Below are 12,280 nucleotides of genomic sequence, written 5' to 3' on the forward strand. Positions count from 1 at the left end.
TTTGCCCCAAACTGGAGGGTATTCAGCAAAAATGCCCCATAACAAACTATGATTGTTATGCTTAATGATTGTGACATTGGCTTTAACAAATGCTGATTCACTTAATAACAATGATCCACTTAATGTTTGCTGCAAAAAAAAAGTAAAATCAGGTTGGTCACATGATTATCTGCCTTATGAACATCACAACTTACAACCATAATGGGCATGCTCCATTTTGTTTGTAAGGTGGGGCCTATCTCTACATTGATTTAAGAGAGAACTTCTCACATTTGTGCTTCAGGAATATTCAGGAATATTCAGGAATAGTCATATGAGTCAGTTAGGTTTTAGCATTTGGGCAGCAACTCCAAAGTACTGTATTTTTTGGACTATAAGATGTACCTGACTATAAGACCTATCTAAATTTAGAAGAGGAAAACAACAACAACAAAAAAAGGTTTTTGCCTCCGTGCGCATTTTTGGGACTTTCTCAAGCCCTTTCCAGCCTTTTTTTGGCCTGTTTTGGGGGCTTTTTTGGCCCATTTTTGAGGATTTTTTTGTCCTGTTTTCCCCAAAAAGTGGCCCAGAAAAAGCCTCAAAAATGGGCCAAAAAAGCCTCAAAAATGGGCCAAAAAAAGCCTTGAAAACGGGCTGAAAAAACCCCCAAAATAGATTGAAAAAAGCCCCCAAAATGGGCCAAAAAAAGCCTTGAAAATGGGCCAAAAAAGCCCCCAAAATAGGCCAAAAAAAGGCCTGAAAAAGACTGAAAAGAGGCCTGAAAACAGCATGCAGAGGCCCAAATACGGCCGGAGGGTGGGCAGGGCTTCGGCAATATTCAGTCTATAAGATGCACAAACATTTTCATCCCCTTTTGGGAGACAAAAAAGTGTGTTTTATAGTCTGAAAAATACGGTATTTTCATTTCTATTTTGCTTAGAACTGGGTCAAAGGAGAAGGTTAGTTTAATGTAGTGGTTGAGATGTGGAAGAGTGGTTGTATATCACGAGTCCTTCCTTAGGCATGAAAATAACCTTGGTGGCTTTGGGCCAGTCCTTCTGTCTCAATCCAACCCACCTCACAAGGTTGTTTTTGTGGAGCAAAAAGGTGCATTATGCCCAGCATCTGGAGCTGTACAAAATATAAAATAAAGTTAGGGTTAAGAACCTAATGTAGACCAAAGAAAGTGGTATCTGGAAGTTCAACCTACGGTTAAGACAAGAGAACCATTGGAATTTGGGCTCTGTCAAATGCCCTTCTATTCCAGAAGGAAAAAAGAGCTGGATTGAATGCTGGACATATAAACAGAAAGACATGTTACAGATTCAAAAGTCAGTCAACCCATCAGCAGATTTGTGGAAGATCTTGGTAACTGGTCACTTACAAGTAGTGTGTGCTCTTGGGGCACATCATTCTTTCACTGACATGCAATAGGTGTTAATGGCCACCACCATGCAGCCAGCTAAAAATCCACAGGTTTCAATGGCTCTAATCATGCCAAGTTCTGCCTTGGACTGCAGCCAGTTTGTGGCAAATGATGATACAAACACCAGCACGCTAATTCTGCCTGTTGACAGAAACTGGGCACAGCTGACAAGCACTGCGAAATGCAGAGTGTGGGAAGGAGAGCGGTTCCAGCTGGTGCAGGACCAAGCGGGAGATCTTCAGAGGGTGCCTTTCCTCAGCTTCTGGAGCTCCAGTTTCATTCGAGGCCTTCCCCAACTGCAGTTCTGAATTGATTCCAGCTGGAAGGCAAGAAAGAAAGAAAGAGTTTCTATAAAACTGATCTAAACACACATTGCACCCATTTGGGAGAGGGTGGGCCGCCTCGGAGTCACGCTGTCTGACTCTCCTATCCCTGTGAGTGCCATGGGATAGGATAAGGCATTCCGCCCCCCCTCCACCTTCCACAGGCTTCCTCAGCAGAAAAGGGGAGAGAAAAGCCTTTTGTCATATGGAGTGCTGCTCCTTCTCCGTTCTAAGAGAATCTTTACGGGAATGGCTTTTTATCATTTTCATTAAAACGGCTCTCTTGGAAGAACAAATCAGGTGATTTGTTGTCATATAAAAGCTTAGGAAAGATTGACTGGGAGCGGTGGGCCTGTTAAAAGACGGTAAATTCCATGCCTAAAGATTGGGCAGGCTTCTTACCAACTCTGTCATGTGGTAAAAGCACAATGTGTGAGGAGAATATTGCGCAGTTCATTGACTAAGATTTAATGCAGACTTTGTGGGCAAAAATCTCCTGGTGTCCAAAAATCTATCCTGTATTCAGGCATACCTACACAAGATTCGCACATATTCCCTATTATTGCCTGGGCACGGGGACTGGAGGGTTGCTAGTCATGACTATGTCTCTTTTGCACATCTCTCAGTCTCATTATAGACTGAGTCTATAATGTATATTGTCTCAGTATAGCTAAATGTGACAAGCTAAATGAGAGCCAAGCTTGGCTAGCCTGCCTCAGATGTGGGTTAATGTCAGGGTTCCAGGTAATACCCCCAACGAAATCAAACTCCGAGGCTTGAAGTTCCTCAAAGCTAACTTTTATTAGAGATGTCATATTGGCACATCTGGGAAAACCCGAATCTGAGAACTTCCGGGGTTTCCACACCCAAAAGAAAGTTCAAGACCTTGCCCCTCTCCCACATTTCCACCACACATCCAATCAGGTACCATCCAGAACAGAAGATACCTTCTCATTCCTCTCAGCACAGCTGCAGGGCACAATGGCCTTGACTTTCTATAAACAATTTTATTGTGACTACATATCTTCTTTCCTCTATGCAATCCCGCCTCCCAATTTCCCACAGTAGGATTTGTGGCAGGCCTGAAGCCTGAAGGCACAAAGGTAGAAAGATGGCTTCCAGGTCTGACACCTGCCTTTTCTTACTAAGTCCACCACTTTCAACTAGAGTTGGAGATGTATGTGGCTCAGCTTCTCTTTGTTTTCCAGATGGACAGCTCCTTCTTTCCTCCTCTCTCCATCCCTTCTGCAGAACCCCAATGTGATGCGCTCTCCCTGCCTTGGGGAGATCAGGTTGATGTAAGACTCAAGATTGACATAAGACTGATGTAAGTCTGGAGGAGCCCTGATGGTGCAGTGGTTAGATTGCAGTATTGCAGGCTAACTCTGCCCACAGTCTGGAATTTGATCCTGATGGGCTCGAGGTTGACTCAGCCTTCCACCCTTCCAAGATCGGTAAAATCAGGACCTCAATTATTGGGGACAATAGGCTAATTCTGTAAACCACTTACAGAGTGCTGTAAAGCATTAGGGAGCAGTGTATAACTCTAAGTGCTATTGCTAAGATTACACAATCTTCACCAAAGTTGCTTGACCCACACAGGTATGAACAGCATCCAGTCCTCTTTCTAGTACCTTTTCCATACAAATACAACAACAGTGAAAAGAACCAAAACAGTGGGTCAGGCAAACAACGAAGAATAGCTCTAAACCAGAAATTAGAGAGCAAGCAGAATCCTTTGAAGGGATCTTTGCACATTATATGTGCCCCTTAGCTGATTCAAACTAGGCTTCTGCAGCACAGGGTCAGGGATAGAAACAGAATGAAGCAGGAAAGGAGAAGAGAAGAGAAGAGAAGAGAAGAGAAGAGAAGAGAAGAGAAGAGGAGAGGAGAGGAGAGGAGAGGAGAGGAGAGGAGAGGAGAGGAGAGGAGAGGAGAGGAGAGGAGAGAAGAGAAGAGAAGAGAAGAGAAGAGAAGAGAAGAGAAGAAGGGTGGGGAGGGAAGGGGAGGGGAAGGGCTGAGGGAATTCACTAGGTTGCAAAATTCCAAATAACCATTTGCAAGAAGAAAATAGTTTTTACTGCCTTCTTGTCGCACTTATTTATTTTTTTATTTAGCATATGGCAAATACATGGGCTTATAGTGGTTCAAATGTTAATGTCCAGTCCACCCACCCATTCAAGGACAGGATGGTCTATGTTGAAAACATCAGACATTGAGCCGGTGTAAGTTCTTGATGGACATTCAGACACAATGTGATGGATATTTTGTCAAGGAGCACCACAGTCACACTGACCACAATCACACTGACCACACATAGAGACAAGACCCCACTTAAACAATGAGTCCTGGAAGACACCATGTTGAGTACGGATCCGGTTCAGAGTTGACCAATGCTGGTGAGGAAGGTCAAAACCTGGCACCTTTTGTGTAGCTACATAACTACATAATGTACATAGTTACGTAACATATGTAACTGCCTGCATCTGGGCATTCATCTGGCTTTCCATTGTGTGTTGATGCAAAGTTGTTAGGCAGCTGTTGAGCAAGTGCCAGAGAGGGCTTGCTGGATTTAAGCCTGACATTGATAGATGAGGAAGATCAGAGTGCACAGGAAGAAGTGGGTTTCTCATAATTTTGTTGTACTCCTTCACTAAGGCTTCCTGCCTTCGTAGAGCTGGTGGTGCAATGTGACTCAAGACGGGGAGCCAGCAAGTAGGAGTAGATTTTATGCAGCCACTTATGATCCTCATTGTATCATTTAATCTAGCATCGATCTTGCTAGTGTGGCAGCTATTAAGCCAAACAGGGGTGCAGTATTCAGCTGTTGACTAGACCAACCCTAGTGCTGATATTCTGAGAGTAGAGGCTGAGGCTCCCCATCTTGATCCTCTTAGTTTCTGGAGTAACTTGTTTCTGGTATTGATTTTAGTGGACATGTTCTCTAGGTGTTTCTTATAGGAGAGAGTCTGATCCAAAGTTATTCCGAAGTATTTGGAGTGAGGATCATAAGTGAGTAGGTTGTTGCATTGTCAAGTCCAGACACAATCATCCAAGCACAGGACCCCAAAAGAAACTGTAGCAGGAACTGTGGAAGGAATCAAGTGCTCCTGCAGCTGTTGCTGTTATCATCTCTCCCACTGCCATTTCAATGCCAGATGTTGACTTTGTAGCAGCAGCAACATACAATGGAAACGGAGCCATCAGAGCCTTTGAGAGATTGGCTTATTTTTCTCACTCAGCTGCTCCTTTCTTCCTTCCTTGTGAAGGAACCAACTGTGCTTCAAAAATATGGATGACTCTCATAGCTGTCTTCTAGTAGTCATCCAGAATTCTGCAGTTCTGATAAAGTAAGCTTAAAAGGGAGAGACTTTCAGGTGCCTGAATGTCTGTTGGCTCTTCCGAAGAAAGGAAGGGAGTTGAACAAGAACAAGATCACTTTGGGTGACTGAGAAGCAAGAGGGCAACCTAGAGAGTGCCAAGCCTGCTACAACGGTGACATGTAACTCTCTCTTCCATTTCTCCTGCTCTTGCTTGTTGCAGCTTGTGGATGGTGCCCACACAGTGGTGAAATCTAAAATTTGTTACTACCAGTTCTGTGTGGCTTGGTGGGGGGGGGGGGTTAATGTGACTGGATGGGTGTGGCCATTTAATTTTTTTTTACTTTTAAAACCATTTTTTCTACAACCGCTTTGGGGAAGAGGTTGTAAAAAACCTCTACAACCTCTGAGGACCCAGATTGTGGGGGCAATAAGCTGACTTTGTAGAAACACCGCTTATGGGGGGCCAAAAGCCCTAATAAGCAGTTATATACAAAAGAATGAAGGCTATTGCTATAAGTGCATTGTAAGCCGCCCTGAGTCTTTGGAGAAGGGTGGCATATAAATTGAACTAATAAATAAATAAATAAGAGCTGTTAAAAAATGCTTTCAAAAGGCTCTGACGATCCCAGCTGAGTTGCCTGATCAGCAGAGGGTTTTTAAAAGACCCTCTGATGATCAGGCAACTCAGTTTGGATCGTCAGAGCCATTTAAAAGAAAAAAAGCCTCTGATGATCACGTGGCTCAGCTGGGCATTGGGCGGGGGCAGGGATTTTTGCTACCGGTTCTCCGAACCACCCGCCTCCATCGCTACTGGATTGGGCGATCCGCTCCGAACCGGGAGCATTTCACCCCTGTGCCCACATTGCCAGCATTTGGGGTACCCTATCTGGCAGGTTTATCTTGGATCCTGAAGAGATCCTCATGCATTCCTACCTAGGGCAGACTTCCTCACCGGATGCCTCTAGAGATGTTGTCCATCCAACATGGTCCTCTTATTATGATGCAGATCATAGTTAACTGGAAATAACAAGACAATCTTGTTATGACCAAGATAGAAGGTGAGACAGGAACAAACTGAAGATGGTACCTAGCTTGGTAACACAACGCTCGGAAATCAACCCACAAGCTCAGAGAACGAACTTTCACCCTCAAACTGAACAGTATTTGTTTCTTCCTTTTAAATGACAATTATTAATAATGCACTGCATTTTAATAGATCAGATACTGATTTTGAAGCAAATGTGTTTGACCCACTAGGCAGCATGTATCAATCTGATTACCACCAAAACCTTCCACAACCACCCCTCCCCCCCACAAGTACACGGCGGAGAATTATGCTGGTTCCCTACTGGCCTTGAAATCTAATTTTTTGCGTGCTGGAGGTTCTTTTTCTTCATCAGTCACATTTGCTTAATAACCTTGTTGCGTCTGTCCAGAGCAGAAAATTGACAGGGTCACATAAGGTATTGGTGAGGCGCTCAGCTGGCAAGAAGACGCGCTAGATGGACCGTTGCTCACCGCCACCCCACCCCCCGCCCTCATATGGAACAGATTCTCACTAATTTGCTTGCCCAAGGAGCTACAGGAGTCAGCTGCCCCTTCTAAAGTGCTTCACCCTGCGTCATGTAATGGATTTGGCAGCAACGAATGTATAATACCCTGGGTGTGGGTTGACTGACAGTGTGTAGCTGTGCTGTAATGGCACACCAAGGATAATCATGGTTGACACCTAAGAAAAGATTACACATACAGCCTATCCATTCATTAGCTCATTTTGCTAGGAGGTGCTCTCATTAAATGAAATCACAGCTGCTCTCTGTAAACTATATTTTAGATATCCTGGCTAGAAAAATGATGAGCCAAATCCTATCACCTCTACTCTCAACGGGAGTTTTGTAAGCCTGATTCTCCTATTTGTCTGCGTGAGATTGCTGGGAATAAATTTGGTGGGTTTTTTTTCCCCCTGGTCTCCTTGCTCAGATTTCCTTCCCTTTATTATTTCATCTCTCCTCCTTCTTAGTCCGCTATTATCGCAACGCAATATTGTTATAGCTTATAAATCTTTTTTAAATTCATCTTGCCGCAGCATAATATTCTGCAAGTAGGGGCTATAAAATATTTGGCCCAATAAAAGTGTCACACAGAGAGCTGATAATGCCACTTTGTGATTTCTTTAACCGAAAAGGGAATAATGAAATGCAGCAACCTGTCTGAATATTTATTTATTTTAAATAAATAAACAAACAAACAGCTTCCTTTTACGATCCTAACTGAATGTATGGACATGGATTTTGCATTGAATGAACTTCTAGGTTCCCCCCCACAAATGATTTTTTTAAAATTGAAAAATCCAGCATTTATAAACCTTCCTCAATCTGCTGGGATCTAAATGTCTTAAGCTACAGTTCTTCAGATTTCCAGCTATACACTGTTTGTGATATTTTGCTCAATCTGGAAAAAATACAGCCCTAATGTAGATACTAGCTTTTTGTATGTAAACATATCTATTTTTCCCTACTGAACATAAAAGCTATCACCTCATCTAAATACAAACAGCTGCAATAAAGTAAGCTGGGGAGGAGTAGGAAGTGGGCTTTATGTGTTTGTGTCTCTGAGTGAAAAGAGTCTGTACTTGGTTAAGATTTGGTTACACATCATAGCAGAAGATAACACTGAATTTCATACTTTCAGCAAATCAGAAATAATTATACTTGTGCTTCTGTATGCCTTTCTACCACTGCCCTTTTAATGGTCTTTTAAATTAAAATATGTATCAAAATTTTAAATCCAAAATTAAAGTATTTATTTATTTAGTGTTTTGAATTAGTGCCATGACTTTGATCAAGATTTGATCAAGAATTATCTTCAATGCCTAAGAACTATAGAGCTAGAAATAAATGTATCTCCAGCCCATGGAAATCTTATTTTTAGATTTCTATAGGACTTATTTTTAGATTTCTAAAACAGTCCTAGGCTGCATTAACAGAAGGGCATAATCAAGATCATGTGGTTAATATCACTTTATAATGCCTTGGTAAGGCCACACCTGGAATACTGCATCCAGTTTTGGTTGCCACAATGTAAAAAAGATGTGGAGATTCTAGAAAGAGTGCAGAGAAGACCAACAAAGATGATTAAGGGACTGGAGGCTACAATATATAAAGAACAGTTGTTGGAATTGTCTAGTTTAATGAAAAGGAGGACTAGGGGTGACATGATAGCAATGTTTCAATATCTAAGGCATTGCCACATAGAAAAGGAGGGTCAACCTATTCTCCAAATCACCTGAAGGCAGGACAAGAAGCAATGGATAGAAACTAATCAAGGAGCAAAGCAACCTAGAACTAAGGAGAAATTTCCTGACAGAAGAATTAATCATCGGAATGACTTGCCTCCAGAAGTTGTAGACACTCCAACACTGAAGGTTTTTAAGAAGAGTTTGGACAGCTATTTGTCTGAAAAAGTATAGGGTTTCCTGCCTGAGCTGGGGGTTGGACTACAAGACCTCCAAGGTCCCTTCCAACTCTGTTAGCCTGTTATTTTGGGGGATGGCTGTTTGCATGAGGTCCCACTCATAGTTACTACAAAACATATGAACTTCCAGTAACAAAACTCCTGTTTTCTACTTGCAACTTTCTGAATTTTTGTGTTCAGGTTGCTATTTGTATTATATTACTTTATATAATTATAATATGCCATTCAGAGTCTTGAAGTAGCATATAAAACCCAGGTAAGAAACACCATACATACTCACTGATAAATCCTCAACCCTCACATTTTTAACTAAAATACCGTGAAAAAAAATGTCATCCAAGGATAAATCAACTCTCACATTTTAATTAAGTCATGTTTTAATTAGTCACCTTGTATGTTTTAATTTTCCCAATTGGATTATCTGCTTATTTTTCATAGTATTTCAGTTCAAAATTGGAGGGTTGGCTTATCGGTGGATGGATTTATCTGGGATTATATACAGGTGGTTTAAAAAGGGATTACCTTTTTATACTTACAGATAAATCTATCTGTGGATAAGCCAGACCCAATTTTGTCAATGTGTTTTGGAACCTAAACATGTCAACTTATTCACAAATACTGTATAGAACAAGGGTCTCCAACCCCAGATCCATGGACCAGCACTAGGCCAGAAACAAGCAGCATGCAAAACCACACCCCCTCCAGCCCACAGAAAAACCTCCCTCCACGGAACTGGTCCCTGGTGCCCAAAGGGTTGTGGGGCACTTACTGTATATAGAGTATAAGGGAAATGTCACTTGGACACTTCAGCAATGCAGTTTTCATCCATTGATCAATTTTTGGATTTCAGCTGACTGGCAGTCATTGTGGGAAGGTGAAGCTGAAAAGATGAGCTGGCTATAGTTTGGCTAGTGACTGTCAGTGAATGCGAAATCTGCAGTGGATCACCAGCAGACCACAGTTTGAGAATTAGAATCATAGAATTGCAAGGATGGAAGAGACCTTGGAGCTCTCCTAGTCCAACCCTCTGCCAGAGACAGAAGTCCTTACACTACCCTGGACAAATGATTGTCCAATCTGTTCTTGAAAACCTCCAGTGATGGAGCACCCACAACTTCTGGAGGCAAGTCATTCCACTGATTAATTGTTCTCAGTGTCAGGAAATTCCTCCCTATATCCAGGTTGGATCTCTCTCTGATGAGCTTCCACCCATTGCTTCTTGTTCTACATTCTAATAAAAATGAAATAGATTCCAGATGTCTGTGGTTTCCCACCCTTGGCCTACAAAATCAAATCTGGGATTAGTTTGGCCAAGTTAATCAAGTTCTTTAGTAATTCTATTGCTGCAACTTCCAACACAGTGAATGCTACATTATCCTGATTTCACAGAGTGAGAATGCTTTATTAGTGCAGGCATTCCGATTAGCATTCTTATTTTCTCTTTTTCAGGGCATAAGTTTCTAAGGGAAAATGAATCCAATGAAAAATCCATCAGTTTTGATGCACAAAAATTGGCAAATAAGAAACAATAGCATTCTGACAATCTCATAGGACCCTAAACTTGTTTTCAATAATGTGAATTTAAGCCAAATTCAAATTGGTTTGCTAGCCATACCTACTGTATTTTTAATTTTTATTTTATAAAAGGTTACTGAGTACCTTATACAAAAATTTCTTAAACTTGTTTGCTAAATTACTTTCCTCCAGTCCTGGGTGAAAACTAGGAGGGTTAAAAGTGGTTTTGAACTGCTTTCATTCTTTTTTCATACATTTCTGAGGCCTTAAGTACCATAAGCTTGTTTTTTAAAACCAAAATCCAGAAGCTAAAAATTTTGAGTAGGGCACTCAAGGAAAGAAAAGTCATTCATCATTTTTTTAAAGAAAAAAAAACTCTATTATGATGGATTCAACTGCCACATTACAGCTAATGGGTAATGTGAAATAAAACATAATTACTTGAGTGTAACAAATTTTTTTAAAAAGCCTTGTGTCCATAGAAACCCCAGCAAAGCCAGCAGATTTATTTCAAAGAGAGGGAGGGAGAGGGAGAGGGAGGGGGAGCGGAGAGAGAGAGAGAGAGAGAGAGAGAGAGAGAGAGAGAGAGAGAGAGAGAGAGAGAGAGAGAGACTTGCTAAAGAATTGAATGCTAGGTATGTGTAGTATAATTTAATTCAAAAGTCATTTCTAGCTTCTCTTGATAGCAGCACCTCTTTAGGGGATCCTGAGATCATCAAGCCCATCCTGAATATTGATGATCAGGCCAAACTGAATATTGTATGCAAGTGTGCATAATTGCCTCTAATCTCCATAGAAGCCTTAAGTGGTCAAGGGGTGATTTTAGAGAATCATAAGAACAACTAAACTTGATCATCATCAGGATTAATGGGGTTCATGTTTGGCCCATAATTGTTTGGGGATTGACCAACTTTCCATAATTAGCTATCCCATCCCAAGCTTTAAGAGAGAAGCTGTCTCCCAGAGGGTATGTCCCCTGTGAGAACAGGGCTTATTGGGAAACTCTACCTCTTGGTTCCTTGTCTTTTTGACCTCCCTATCAGTGGTGGGATTCAATTTTTTTTACTACTGGTTTTGTGGGTGTGGCTTGGTGTGCGTGGCATGGCTTGGTGGGCATGGCAGGGGAAGGATACTGTAAAATCTCCATTCCCTCCCCACTCAAGGGGAAGGTTACAGCAAAATCCCCATTTTCTCCTGATCAACTGGGACTCAGGAGGCACAGAATAGATGGGGGCAGGGCCAATCAGAGATGGTATTTGCCGGTTCTCCGAACTACTCAAAATTTCTGTTACCGGTTCTTCAGAACTGGTCAGAACCTGCTGAAACCCACCTTTGCTCTCTATATGACCATATTTAGCCACTGCAGGCTTTTCAGGCCAAACAGACAAGAGATGTAAAAGGCAAAAAGGGTGTACTGTACTCTCAGCGCTCTTTGCTGTGACAGGAAATAATCCCTTCTTCCCCATCTGTGCCGCATCGGTGTTCGTGTCTTGCTGGTAAGCAGGGGTAGCCGCTCTCAAGGCCAGCCTCTACCGAGGAAGAGAAATCCTGGCAGAAGAATGAGGATGGAAAAGAAAAAAGAGCAAACAAGGAAGCAACAGGATCTTCTCTCTTGTTTCCCCGCTCCCCCTCCTCCCCATTGTGTTCCAGAGGCATACTTCTGAGGCCAAGTGTAAGGTCAAAAGGCTTGTAGAAAAGAATGATTTCAATTATAAAATGGGTTTTCTGAATGTAGAAAAGTGAAATACAAGCTGAATATAGACAGACTCATGTCTAAAAAAACAGCTTATGTTTTGCTAGGCTTCCCTGGACATGATGTGATAGTTGATATGTTGGCTTCAGATCCAGCATGATTACTAATCCAGATCAGGAGGCATTCCCTTTAGCTTCCCTTGATGTCCACCTTATTTTGAAATGCTATTTCTGGTGTTTCTCTTCTCCTTCCCTTAAATCAAGTGGAGATCCCCCAGACAGAACTAATTCTTCATTATATACTTTCATGCACAAAAAATCTTTTTTTTTAAAAAAAAAAAATTGAATTTTCCAACATTTAAAACACCAAACACAAATTTACACTTATAACAGCTTTTCCATATCAGTATCAATATCTTTCGTAACATTCATATTTACCAAAAATTCCACTTCTATATATCACTATCCTAAGTTATATCCTTATTTAAGTTATAATAATATCTACTCACAGATCGATATCATATAATTCTTATAAATTTTACAATCTA

Source organism: Pituophis catenifer, unplaced genomic scaffold, assembly GCF_029215685.1.
Source record: "Pituophis catenifer annectens isolate HBS135680 unplaced genomic scaffold, rPitCat1.0.hap2 SCAF_2, whole genome shotgun sequence".
Taxonomy (NCBI): domain Eukaryota; kingdom Metazoa; phylum Chordata; class Lepidosauria; order Squamata; family Colubridae; genus Pituophis; species Pituophis catenifer.